This window comes from Lytechinus variegatus, chromosome 18 (genome assembly GCF_018143015.1).
Source record: "Lytechinus variegatus isolate NC3 chromosome 18, Lvar_3.0, whole genome shotgun sequence".
Taxonomy (NCBI): domain Eukaryota; kingdom Metazoa; phylum Echinodermata; class Echinoidea; order Temnopleuroida; family Toxopneustidae; genus Lytechinus; species Lytechinus variegatus.
Window position 1 is genome coordinate 24,275,651 of NC_054757.1, and position 14,983 is coordinate 24,290,633.

The window sequence follows — 14,983 nt, forward strand, 5'->3', positions numbered from 1 at the left end:
AAGAAATAGTGAGATAGTGATGTCATCAGTTCCCTCATTTGCATACCGACCGAGATGTGCATATCACTGTTTTTGAGAAATAAAGCGAAACTTTAAAATGTCATAACTTTCTTATTTTACATCCGATTTTGATGAAATTTTCGGTGTTATGCTTGTTGAATTTTTCTCTTTTTATTCAAATCAAATTTTTGTTGGGGTGGACTTGTCCTTTAAAGAGTGATGCCTCTACAAAGTTACATGCATATTACTTATGATGAATATACCCAGTGGGTGTTTTGAACATAAAGCTGTTCGTTAAGTTACGAACAGCTTTACACATGACTGGAACATGTTCTTAGGTCATAAATCAATTAAAAAGGGATATCACATAGCACAAGAAAGGTTCACCAGTCGTGCGTAAAGTCATTCGTATCTTAGGAACAGCTTTATGAAACACCCACCAGTATATTTTTGTTTTCATTCATTTCATTTCAATAAATCAAATATAAAAAAAACAAGTATAATGATAATGATAAAATACTGATAATAATAATGTAATAATAATAGTAATAATAATAATGATACAGGGAATAATTTTCCTGGTATCGCGTTGCAATTTGCTCCATATAATTGTGTGATCGCTACACAAAATTTCATTTGTGTAGCAAGTTTTGACATACATGTAGAACTGTTCAGAGCATAGTTGAAAGCTTTTCTCTTAGTATCACCTTATGCTAATCAAATATGAGAAGTAGAATTATTCCCTGTCATAATAATGATAATGAAAATACTATAATAATGACTTTACATGAAAACATTAAGACAAAATATTGTCTTCACCTGTAATGTGGATTTTATTCCTCCTTTATTTATATCTCCTGCCCTATTGTTAGTGGCATAAATCCATTGTTCTCCCCAGGTTCTTCCTGATATTGATTGCCCTTTATATAAATGTACATGTAGGCCTACATGTATACATTCATAACAATTATGAGTGTCTGATGATGTCAAATGACACCATGCCAATTTAAAGAAAGGAGAGCAATTTTGAAAGTACACTGTATACTGTAGCTCTGGAAACATCTGAAAAGACAGGCCCTACAAGTACATCACATGTTAAAATGTATTAAAAAAAGGGGGGCTACTAATGCCCATGCACATACATGTACATGAATGTTGACATAAACATATATTAACTGGGTATGTACATGTACATGCACAATGTATGTACATGTACATGTAGGCCTAAACTGGCTATGGAACAAATTAATTTCTGTAGATTTGTAGACAAGGACCAAAGAATGCATGCACAGGTACAGGCTATCATATCAAAACGTAAACATGAAATTTAATAATTATTTCAGGTGTGAGCACAGACAGTAGGCCTACATGTAGATGTAAACAAAATACAGTACCCCAGTATACATGTACAGGTGTATACAGAGAGCCTCCTGCATGTACAGACAGAATCAGGTGCGCAGAGACACACCCACCCAAGGGTACATTCATACATGTTCACACACTCCACTTGACAGCAGTACTCTATACACTACAAGGGTTACCATGGTAATTTCATTATCCATGCATGACCATGCCAGCCAGACTTTCTGCATTGGATGTGTATATATGGAAAAATGTGATGAGAAATATTGACACAATAATCACAAATTTTATAGGATGGTAATGCGGGGGTTGCATGGCTTGTACTGCCTACTTATCATACAATATGTATAAATGTGTACTGTATACACACAGAGTAATACCTTGTTGATTTTTTTTCATAAAACTACAAGCTACATGTACATGTATACCACAATATATTCATAAACCTGATGATAAATTAATTATTCTTTTATTATGTGGTTGATTGTACATGATGTAGGTTGTATGTGTATAATAATTTAATAGGCATTTATATAGCGCCATCTATCTAGAAATATTCTATTCCGAGGGAGTTATTATCATTATTACCCTCGCTTTAGCTTGAGCTGCCTTTCACCGCTCATGCATTCAAGGAATTAATCCTGCCGGGTACCCATTCACCTCACCTGGGTCAAGTGCAGCACAATGTGGATAAATTTCTTGCTGTAAAGGAAATTACACCATGGCTGGGATTCGAACCCACGACCCTCTGTTTCAAAGTCAGAAGACTTATCCACTGGGCCACAACGCTCCACATGTACATTGTACATGTAGAAAATTAAAGACCAAATCCAGCAAAACAAAAAGTTGATCAGGAAAACAGTTAAAAATCAAACAAGAACTAGAAATGCGGCGGGTCGCGCAGCCGAGCACATGTACATGTATCCCCCGAACCCACCGCATCATCCATCATTGCAATAATAGAGCTCACACAGAAATTTGACAAATAAATACAATTATCATGGCAACAATGACCCTGCTGCCCACATTTTGCCTCTGGGTACCAAATTTGATGACAATAATATGACGCAGCAGCGTGGCTCTGCAGAACCTAAAATATTCTCCAGTAGCACCTCCATCAAAATCAGTAGGCGGTTTTGCTTTAAAATAATGGACCTTCATGACAAATTTGAAGATGATCAGAGAAGAAACACAGCCAGTAGAGCACTCACAAGGAAAATCCACAAAAACTCATTACCATGGCAACGATGTCTCCGCCCACACCAAAATCGATAGACGGCTTTGCTTTGCCATAATGGACCTTCATGCCAAATTTGAAGATATTCAGAGCTGGTAGAGTGCTCACAAGGAAATCTCTGTGGCGGACGCAGCCAAATCCTGTATGTACTGTAGTATCCTCAAAACACTGTTCAGGGGATACAATAATGCTGACACCTATAATGCTGAAAATGGAACTTCAAAACAACAATTTTGTGTGAATACAGGCCATCTGTAATATGCATATCCTGGTCTGTCATGTCAAATCTGCCATAAGGATGATTTTCTATTATTCTTTGATCTGAATTTTCAGATACACCTGCTACAATAAAGATAAGCTTTTAATATGAAGATTTCATATTAATCATAAGGTTTACATACTAAAGTTTCAATACAGGCAGGGGCGGCAGAGTGAAGTTGAAAGTGGAGGGGGGGAGAGGGGAAAAGGGCACGTTTTCCTTTGAAAAGGGCACTATCTTTAATATTCCAAAGAAAAAAACGACTTAGATTAGATATGTCATATCACATAAAATTTATAAGAAGCTGCGAGACAAGTACATGTAAGCAAGCAGAAATTTTGACATTTTTATAACAAAAATGTTTTACTGGCAATACATGTACATGTACATGATTGGCAGCCAGTGGCTGAAATATACATGTACATGCTTACAAAGAGTACACCTTAAATAAATAAATGATGAGCATTTCAATACATACATGCAAATTACACAAAAAGATTATAAAAATATATTCTTTATTAATATATCAAATTACAAAAAGATTTTCATTATAACAGATCAAATTACAAATTAGGAGTTTTGACTTTTGAGTGTAAAGTGAATTGTAAATTGCATTCATTTTATTGCACAAAATAGACATGAAGAATGCGTAATGAAATCAACTGGCAAAAGAAAAGAAAATCATATTCAGGAGGTCAAAATAAATCTAATTATACATCAGGTATTGATGATTTATGTACTGATTGTGGCCATAATGTGCTACATGTACATTATATTCATAAATTAAAAACAAAATCAATAGAAAGATAAATTCAAGGCGACACCATACAGTATATGGTTATTATAAAATTTCAATAGCCTTTGTTTAATAGAACAAAGGAAAGCAAATTCTAACAAGTGGAATGCCTCTGGCCGTCTCACCTGCATCACACGGTTCAATATAGCAGCAGTGCTGACTTTGAAAACTACTCTAACTCACACAAGATGTTCAGTGATACATGGTTACTCTTATGTCTAATTTTTATGAACTAGACCAATAAACTTACAGAGATGGTTATTCAACAAAAAACCCCAACATGGCCAAAGTTCATTGACCTTACATGACCTTTGACCTTGATCATGTGACCTGAAACTCGAACAGGATGTTCAGTGATACTTGATTAACCTTATGTCCAGTTTCATGAACTAGGTCCATATATTTTCTAAGTTATGATGACATTTCAAAAACTTAACCTCAGGTTAAGATTTGGATGTTGATTCCTCCAACATGGTCTAAATTAATTGACCCTAAATGACCTTTGACCTTGGTCATGTGACATGAAACTCTAATAGGATGTTCAGTAATACTTGATTAACCTTATGGCCAAGTTTCATGAGCTACAAATGTAGGTCCACATACTTTCTAAGTTATGATGTTATTTCAAAAACTTAACCTCAGGTTAAGATTTGATGTTGACGCCGCTGCCGTCGGAAAAGCGGCGCCTATAGTCTCACTCTGCTATGCAGGTGAGACAAAAATCACAAGCAATCAACCCAGCAAGAGAGTGTATACAGTATTTGATTATGAAGAAGTTTACATTATTACAAAGGTTTAAAAAAATGCGTGTTAGAGAATGGGTGAGCAAAACCAACTAGGGTTATCAAGTTGGTTTTTTTTTGCCATTTCAGCAGATCGATGAAGTAGGGGAGTGGACTACATGTATAATGGAATCTTTTGTTTTGCATTTGAATTATTAGACTAAATTGACAGAGTTGCTTGACCAATTTCTTTTGGGGGGTCTAGCCGGTTTGAACAGATAGGGTATTTTGATAGGGGCATAGAAGGCAAAGGGGCACTTGCTAACAGCATAAGATGGGTCCTTCTCAGCAATCTCAGGTATGAAAGGAGCACAGAACTTGTTTGTGAGGAGCACTTTTCTTGAGTCAAAACAGGCACTGATTCAAAACAGGGCACTTGCAAGAAGGCAAGGGGGCACTTGCTCACACATAAAATTGGTCCTTACATGTACATGTAGGTGAAAGGGGGGCACAGAACATGTCCGTGAGGGGCACTTCTCTTGAGTGAAAAGGGGCACTGATACGAGAAAGAGAACTAACAAAAATGCAAGGGGACACTTGCTCACACATACACTGTAAAATTGGTCCTTCTTGGGTGAAAGGGGCACAGAACACGTTCGTGAGGGGCATTTGGGGGTAAAGTTTGCACTGAAACGAGAAATGGTACAAGTACTTGCTAACACATACAAGTGGAATGCCTCTGGCCGTCTCACCTGCATCACGCGGTTCAATATAGCAGCAGTGCTGACTTTGAATACTACTCTAACTCACACAAGATGTTCAGTAATACATGGTTACTCTTATGTCCACTTTTTATGAACTAGACCAATAAACTTACAGAGATATGATGGTTATTCAACAAAAAACCCCAACATGGCCAAAGTTCATTGACCTTACATGACCTTTGACCTTGATCATGTGACCTGAAACTCGAACAGGATGTTCAGTGATACTTGATTACTCTTATGTACAAGTTTCATGAATCAGATCCATAAACTTTCAAAGTTATGATGGTAATTCAACAGATACACCCAATTCGGCCAAAGTTCATTGACATTTGACCTTGGTCATGTGACCTGAAACGCGCACAGGATGTTTAGTGATACTTGATTACTCTAATGTCCAAGTTTAATGAACTAGACCAATAAACTTTCAAAGTTATGATGGTAATTCAACAGATACCCCGATTCGGCCAAAGTTCATTGACCCTAAATGACCTTTGACCTTAATCATGAGACCTGAAACTTGCACAAAATTTTCAGTGATGCTTGATTACTATTATGTCCAAGTTTCATGAACTAGGTCCATATATTTTCTAAGTTATGATGACATTTCAAAAACTTAACCTCAGGTTAAGATTTCGATGTTGATTCCTCCAACATGGTCTAAGTTCATTGACCCTAAATGACCTTTGACCTTGGTCATGTGACATGAAACTCTAATAGGATGTTCAGTAATACTTGATTAACCTTATGGCCAAGTTTCATGAACTAGGTCCATATACTTTCTAAGTTATGATGTTATTTCAAAAACTTAACCTCAGGTTAAGATTTGATGTTGACGCCGCTGCCGTCGGAAAAGCGGCGCCTATAGTCTCACTCTGCTATGCAGGTGAGACAAAAATCACAAGCAATCAACCCAGCAAGAGAGTGTATACAGTATTTGATTATGAAGAAGTTTACATTATTAAAAAGGTTTTAAAAAAATGCGTGTTAGAGAATGGGTGAGCAAAACCAACTAGGGTTATCAAGTTTGTTTTTTTTTGCCATTTCAGCAGATCGATAAGGTAGGGGAGTGGACTACATGTATAATGGAATCTTTTGTTTTGCATTTGAATTATTAGACTTAATTGACAGAGTTGCTTGACCAATTTCTTTTGGGGGTCTAGCCGGTTTGAACAGATAGGGTATTTTGATAGGGCATAGAAGGCAAAGGGGCACTTGCTAACAGCATAAGATGGGTCCTTCTCAGCAATCTCAGGTATGAAAGGAGCACAGAACTTGTTTGTGAGGAGCACTTTTCTTGAGTCAAAACAGGCACTGATTCAAAACAGGGCACTTGCAAGAAGGCAAGGGGGCACTTGCTCACACATAAAATTGGTCCTTACATGTACATGTAGGTGAAAGGGGGGCACAGAACATGTCCGTGAGGGGCACTTCTCTTGAGTGAAAAGGGGCACTGATACGAGAAAGGGAACTAACAAAAATGCAAGGGGACACTTGCTCACACATACACTGTAAAATGGGTCCTTCTTGGGTGAAAGGGGCACAGAACACGTTCGTGAGGGGGCATTTGGGGTAAAGTTTGCACTGAAACGAGAAATGGTACATGTTTGCTAACACATACAAGTGGAATGCCTCTGGCCGTCTCACCTGCATCACGCGGTTCAATATAGCAGCAGTGCTGACTTTGAATACTACTCTAACTCACACAAGATGTTCAGTAATACATGGTTACTCTTATGTCCACTTTTTATGAACTAGACCAATAAACTTACAGAGATATGATGGTTATTCAACAAAAAACCCCAACATGGCCAAAGTTCATTGACCTTACATGACCTTTGACCTTGATCATGTGACCTGAAACTCGAACAGGATGTTCAGTGATACTTGATTACTCTTATGTACAAGTTTCATGAATCAGATCCATAAACTTTCAAAGTTATGATGGTAATTCAACAGATACACCCAATTCGGCCAAAGTTCATTGACATTTGACCTTGGTCATGTGACCTGAAACGCGCACAGGATGTTTAGTGATACTTGATTACTCTAATGTCCAAGTTTAATGAACTAGACCAATAAACTTTCAAAGTTATGATGGTAATTCAACAGATACCCCCGATTCGGCCAAAGTTCATTGACCCTAAATGACCTTTGACCTTAATCATGAGACCTGAAACTTGCACAAAATTTTCAGTGATGCTTGATTACTATTATGTCCAAGTTTCATGAACTAGGTCCATATATTTTCTAAGTTATGATGACATTTCAAAAACTTAACCTCAGGTTAAGATTTCGATGTTGATTCCTCCAACATGGTCTAAGTTCATTGACCCTAAATGACCTTTGACCTTGGTCATGTGACATGAAACTCTAATAGGATGTTCAGTAATACTTGATTAACCTTATGGCCAAGTTTCATGAGCTACAAATGTAGGTCCACATACTTTCTAAGTTATGATGTTATTTCAAAAACTTAACCTCAGGTTGAGATTTGATGTTGACGCCGCTGCCGTCGAAAAGCGGCGCCTATAGTCTCACTCTGCTATGCAGGTGAGACAAAAATCACAAGCAATCAACCCAGCAAGAGAGTGTATACAGTATTTGATTATGAAGAAGTTTACATCATTAAAAAGGTTTTAAAAAATGCGTGTAGAGAATGGGTGAGCAAAACCAACTAGGGTTATCAAGTTTGTTTTTTTTTGCCATTTCAGCAGATGGATAAGGTAGGGGAGTGGACTACATGTATAATGGAATCTTTTGTTTTGCATTTGAATTATTAGACTAAATTGACAGAGTTGCTTGACCAATTTCTTTTGGGGGGTCTAGCCGGTTTGAACAGATAGGGTATTTTGATAGGGGCATAGAAGGCAAAGGGGCACTTGCTAACAGCATAAGATGGGTCCTTCTCAGCAATCTCAGGTATGAAAGGAGCACAGAACTTGTTTGTGAGGAGCACTTTTCTTGAGTCAAAACAGGCACTGATTCAAAACAGGGCACTTGCAAGAAGGCAAGGGGGCACTTGCTCACACATAAAATTGGTCCTTACATGTACATGTAGGTGAAAGGGGGCACAGAACATGTCCGTGAGGGGCACTTCTCTTGAGTGAAAAGGGGCACTGATACGAGAAAGGGAACTAACAAAATGCAAGGGGACACTTGCTCACACATACACTGTAAAATTGGTCCTTCTGGGTGAAAGGGGCACAGAACACGTTCGTGAGGGGGCATTTGGGGTAAAGTTTGCACTGAAACGAGAAATGGTACAAGTACTTGCTAACACATACAAGTGGAATGCCTCTGGCCGTCTCACCTGCATCACGCGGTTCAATATAGCAGCAGTGCTGACTTTGAATACTACTCTAACTCACACAAGATGTTCAGTAATACATGGTTACTCTTATGTCCACTTTTTATGAACTAGACCAATAAACTTACAGAGATATGATGGTTATTCAACAAAAAACCCCAACATGGCCAAAGTTCATTGACCTTACATGACCTTTGACCTTGATCATGTGACCTGAAACTCGAACAGGATGTTCAGTGATACTTGATTACTCTTATGTACAAGTTTCATGAATCAGATCCATAAACTTTCAAAGTTATGATGGTAATTCAACAGATACACCCAATTCGGCCAAAGTTCATTGACCTTTGACCTTGGTCATGTGACCTGAAACGCGCACAGGATGTTTAGTGATACTTGATTACTCTAATGTCCAAGTTTAATGAACTAGACCAATAAACTTTCAAAGTTATGATGGTAATTCAACAGATACCCCGATTCGGCCAAAGTTCATTGACCCTAAATGACCTTTGACCTTAATCATGAGACCTGAAACTTGCACAAAATTTTCAGTGATGCTTGATTACTATTATGTCCAAGTTTCATGAACTAGGTCCATATATTTTCTAAGTTATGATGACATTTCAAAAACTTAACCTCAGGTTAAGATTTCGATGTTGATTCCTCCAACATGGTCTAAGTTCATTGACCCTAAATGACCTTTGACCTTGGTCATGTGACATGAAACTCTAATAGGATGTTCAGTAATACTTGATTAACCTTATGGCCAAGTTTCATGAGCTAGGTCCACATACTTTCTAAGTTATGATGTTATTTCAAAAACTTAACCTCAGGTTAAGATTTGATGTTGACGCCGCTGCCGTCGGAAAAGCGGCGCCTATAGTCTCACTCTGCTACATGTATGCAGGTGAGACAAAAATCACAAGCAATCAACCCAGCAAGAGAGTGTATACAGTATTTGATTATGAAGAAGTTTACATTATAAAAAGGTTTTAAAAAATGCGTGTTAGAGAATGGGTGAGCAAAACCAACTAGGGTTATCAAGTTTGTTTTTTTTGCATTTCAGCAGATCGATAAGGTAGGGGAGTGGACTACATGTATAATGGAATCTTTTGTTTTGCATTTGAATTATTAGACTAAATTGACAGAGTTGCTTTACCAATTTCTTTTGGGGGGTCTAGCCGGTTTGAACAGATAGGGTATTTTGATAGGGGCATAGAAGGCAAAGGGGCACTTGCTAACAGCATAAGATGGGTCCTTCTCAGCAATCTCAGGTATGAAAGGAGCACAGAACTTGTTTGTGAGGAGCACTTTTCTTGAGTCAAAACAGGCACTGATTCAAAACAGGGCACTTGCAAGAAGGCAAGGGGGCACTTGCTCACACATAAAATTGGTCCTTACATGTACATGTAGGTGAAAGGGGGGCACAGAACATGTCCGTGAGGGGCACTTCTCTTGAGTGAAAAGGGGCACTGATACGAGAAAGGGAACTAACAAAAATGCAAGGGGACACTTGCTCACACATACACTGTAAAATGGGTCCTTCTTGGGTGAAAGGGGCACAGAACACGTTCGTGAGGGGGCATTTGGGGGTAAAGTTTGCACTGAAACGAGAAATGGTACATGTACTTGCTAACACATACAAGTGGAATGCCTCTGGCCGTCTCACCTGCATCACGCGGTTCAATATAGCAGCAGTGCTGACTTTGAATACTACTCTAACTCACACAAGATGTTCAGTAATACATGGTTACTCTTATGTCCACTTTTTATGAACTAGACCAATAAACTTACAGAGATATGATGGTTATTCAACAAAAAACCCCAACATGGCCAAAGTTCATTGACCTTACATGACCTTTGACCTTGATCATGTGACCTGAAACTCGAACAGGATGTTCAGTGATACTTGATTACTCTTATGTACAAGTTTCATGAATCAGATCCATAAACTTTCAAAGTTATGATGGTAATTCAACAGATACACCCAATTCGGCCAAAGTTCATTGACCTTTGACCTGGGTCATGTGACCTGAAACGCGCACAGGATGTTTAGTGATACTTGATTACTCTAATGTCCAAGTTTAATGAACTAGACCAATAAACTTTCAAAGTTATGATGGTAATTCAACAGATACCCCGATTCGGCCAAAGTTCATTGACCCTAAATGACCTTTGACCTTAATCATGAGACCTGAAACTTGCACAAAATTTTCAGTGATGCTTGATTACTATTATGTCCAAGTTTCATGAACTAGGTCCATATATTTTCTAAGTTATGATGACATTTCAAAAACTTAACCTCAGGTTAAGATTTGGATGTTGATTCCTCCAACATGGTCTAAGTTCATTGACCCTAAATGACCTTTGACCTTGGTCATGTGACATGAAACTCTAATAGGATGTTCAGTAATACTTGATTAACCTTATGGCCAAGTTTCATGAGCTACAAATGTAGGTCCACATACTTTCTAAGTTATGATGTTATTTCAAAAACTTAACCTCAGGTTAAGATTTGATGTTGACGCCGCTGCCGTCGGAAAAGCGGCGCCTATAGTCTCACTCTGCTATGCAGGTGAGACAAAAATCACAAGCAATCAACCCAGCAAGAGAGTGTATACAGTATTTGATTATGAAGAAGTTTACATTATTAAAAAGGTTTTAAAAAATGCGTGTTAGAGAATGGGTGAGCAAAACCAACTAGGGTTATCAAGTTGGTTTTTTTTTGCCATTTCAGCAGATCGATGAAGTAGGGGAGTGGACTACATGTATAATGGAATCTTTTGTTTTGCATTTGAATTATTAGACTAAATTGACAGAGTTGCTTGACCAATTTCTTTTGGGGGGTCTAGCCGGTTTGAACAGATAGGGTATTTTGATAGGGGCATAGAAGGCAAAGGGGCACTTGCTAACAGCATAAGATGGGTCCTTCTCAGCAATCTCAGGTATGAAAGGAGCACAGAACTTGTTTGTGAGGAGCACTTTTCTTGAGTCAAAACAGGCACTGATTCAAAACAGGGCACTTGCAAGAAGGCAAGGGGGCACTTGCTCACACATAAAATTGGTCCTTACATGTACATGTAGGTGAAAGGGGGGCACAGAACATGTCCGTGAGGGGCACTTCTCTTGAGTGAAAAGGGGCACTGATACGAGAAAGGGAACTAACAAAAATGCAAGGGGACACTTGCTCACACATACACTGTAAAATGGGTCCTTCTTGGGTGAAAGGGGCACAGAACACGTTCGTGAGGGGGCATTTGGGGGTAAAGTTTGCACTGAAACGAGAAATGGTACATGTACTTGCTAACACATACAAGTGGAATGCCTCTGGCCGTCTCACCTGCATCACGCGGTTCAATATAGCAGCAGTGCTGACTTTGAATACTACTCTGACTCACACAAGATGTTCAGTAATACATGGTTACTCTTATGTCCACTTTTATGAACTAGACCAATAAACTTACAGAGATATGATGGTTATTCAACAAAAAACCCCAACATGGCCAAAGTTCATTGACCTTACATGACCTTTGACCTTGATCATGTGACCTGAAACTCGAACAGGATGTTCAGTGATACTTGATTACTCTTATGTACAAGTTTCATGAATCAGATCCATAAACTTTCAAAGTTATGATGGTAATTCAACAGATACACCCAATTCGGCCAAAGTTCATTGACATTTGACCTTGGTCATGTGACCTGAAACGCGCACAGGATGTTTAGTGATACTTGATTACTCTAATGTCCAAGTTTAATGAACTAGACCAATAAACTTTCAAAGTTATGATGGTAATTCAACAGATACCCCGATTCGGCCAAAGTTCATTGACCCTAAATGACCTTTGACCTTAATCATGAGACCTGAAACTTGCACAAAATATTCAGTGATGCTTGATTAACCTTATGTCCAAGTTTCATGAACTAGGTCCATATATTTTCTAAGTTATGATGACATTTCAAAAACTTAACCTCAGGTTAAGATTTCGATGTTGATTCCTCCAACATGGTCTAAGTTCATTGACCCTAAATGACCTTTGACCTTGGTCATGTGACATGAAACTCTAATAGGATGTTCAGTAATACTTGATTAACCTTATGGCCAAGTTTCATGAGCTACAAATGTAGGTCCACATACTTTCTAAGTTATGATGTTATTTCAAAAACTTAACCTCAGGTTAAGATTTGATGTTGACGCCGCTGCCGTCGGAAAAGCGGCGCCTATAGTCTCACTCTGCTATGCAGGTGAGACAAAAATCACAAGCAATCAACCCAGCAAGAGAGTGTATACAGTATTTGATTATGAAGAAGTTTACATCATTAAAAAGGGTTTAAAAAATGCGTGTTAGAGAATGGGTGAGCAAAACCAACTAGGTTATCAAGTTTGTTTTTTTTTGCCATTTCAGCAGATCGATAAGGTAGGGGAGTGGACTACATGTATAATGGAATCTTTTTGTTTTGCATTTGAATTATTAGACTAAATTGACAGAGTTGCTTGACCAATTTCTTTTGGGGGGTAGCCGGTTTGAACAGATAGGGTATTTTGATAGGGGCATAGAAGGCAAAGGGGCACTTGCTAACAGCATAAGATGGGTCCTTCTCAGCAATCTCAGGTATGAAAGGAGCACAGAACTTGTTTGTGAGGAGCACTTTTCTTGAGTCAAAACAGGCACTGATTCAAAACAAGGCACTTGCAAGAAGGCAAGGGGGCACTTGCTCACACATAAAATTGGTCCTTACATGTACATGTAGGTGAAAGGGGGGCACAGAACATGTCCGTGAGGGGCACTTCTCTTGAGTGAATCAGATCCATAAACTTTCAAAGTTATGATGGGAATTCAACAGATATCCCCAATTCGGCCAAAGTTCATTGACCCTAAATGACTTTTGACCTTGGTCATGTGACATGAAACTCATGCAGGATGTTCAGTGATACTTGATTAACCTTATGTCCAAGTTTCATGAACTAGGTCCATATATTTTCTAAGTTATGATAACATTTTAAAAACTTAACCTCAGGTTAAGATTTCGATGTTGATTCCTCCAACATGGTCTAAGTTCATTGACCCTAAATGACCTTTGACCTTTGACCTTGGTGACATGAAACTCTAATAGGACGTTCAGTAATACTTGATTAACCTTATGGCCAAGTTTTATTAACTAGGTCCATATACTTTCTAAGTTATGACATCATTTCAAAAACTTAACCTCAGGTTAAGATTTGATGTTGACGCCGCCGCCGCCGCCGTCAGAAAAGCGGCGCCTATAGTCTCACTTTGCTTCGCAGGTGAGACAAAAACAGGTCCTTCATAGGAGAAAAGGGCACAGAACGTGTTCGAGAGGGGGCATAGTTTGGTAAAAATTGGCACTTATATGAGAAAGGGCACTAGGTATTACATGTACCTATTAAAAAACACGGGTCCTCCTTAGGTGACAGGGGCACAGTACACGTTCAGGGCATTTTTCTTGTATAAAAAGGGCACTTTTCAGTACTTCAAAAAGTGGTGGGCACTGTGCCCCCCCCCCCCCCCCCCCCGCATAATCTCTGCCCCTGCTCATAAGCCACATTATGCATCACCTTTCTTTTTCATATGAATGAACAACTCTTAAGTCTAAATTAACTTTCAATTTCTTATTCAACTTTGAAGTTTCATTTTTTTTATTATTTCGGATTTTACTCTTCAAATTGAATTTTAGATCATGTACATGTACGTGTAGGTCTACTATCTACATACTTTTACATACAAAATACACAGTTCCTTTGGGGTAAAACTATTTTAACACTACGCGTCCTGGTGTTGGGATAATCAACTTTAATAATAACTTTTCTTTCTACATCATTGCTTCAATAACAAAGCTTCCATATCAGTGTGAACTCTTGTGAACTTGAAATGACCTCCATTCCAAACAAACTTAAGCCTTTTCAAACAAAGGATTTCAATCAGTAATAATTTGATTATTTCCTTCCATATGGAGTCCAGCTTTTCTTTTGATAATTACTCCCCAGAACTTGCATCTTGAGACACTTTGCACAGGCCTACTGCATTGCATTTTTTTTTATTTAGGGTTTGGTTTAATGTGCCTTTAAAAACCAGGGCTTGAATGATGATGCCACTTTTTAAAAGAAGTTTAGCATATGCCATTGTATTATTTTCCCTTATCTTGTCCATATTCTTTCTGTCTTTCTTTCTTTTCTCTCCTCCTCCTTTTTATATATATCCTTTCACTTCTCATCCTCCTTCTCCTCCTACCCCTCCTCCTACTCACCTCTTCCTTCTTTTCTCTCCTCCTTAATTACTCCTCCTTACCTTCCCCCTCCTCCTCTTCCTCCTCCTCTTCTTCTTTCCCCTCCTGCTTCTTCTTCTGCATAAGTCTTCTTCTCCTCTTTCTTCTCCTTCCCCTTTCTTCTCACCCCCCCCCCCTTTTCTTCCTCTTCACCCTCTCCTTCTTCTCTTCTCTTTGTCCCTCTATTTCTTCCAAGCAATTACATACATGTATGTGTCTCTTGCATACACTGTAAGATCGATCCAGTT

At 38.5% G+C, this 14,983-nt stretch overlaps 1 protein-coding gene across 2 annotated transcripts in view; it reads right to left on the minus strand.

Annotated features, from left to right (window-relative positions):
* Positions 1–14,983, minus strand: part of LOC121431717 (zinc finger SWIM domain-containing protein 8-like) — a 53,785-nt gene that overhangs the window by 33,175 nt on the left and 5,627 nt on the right. The gene's annotated exons all lie outside the window — the stretch shown is intronic.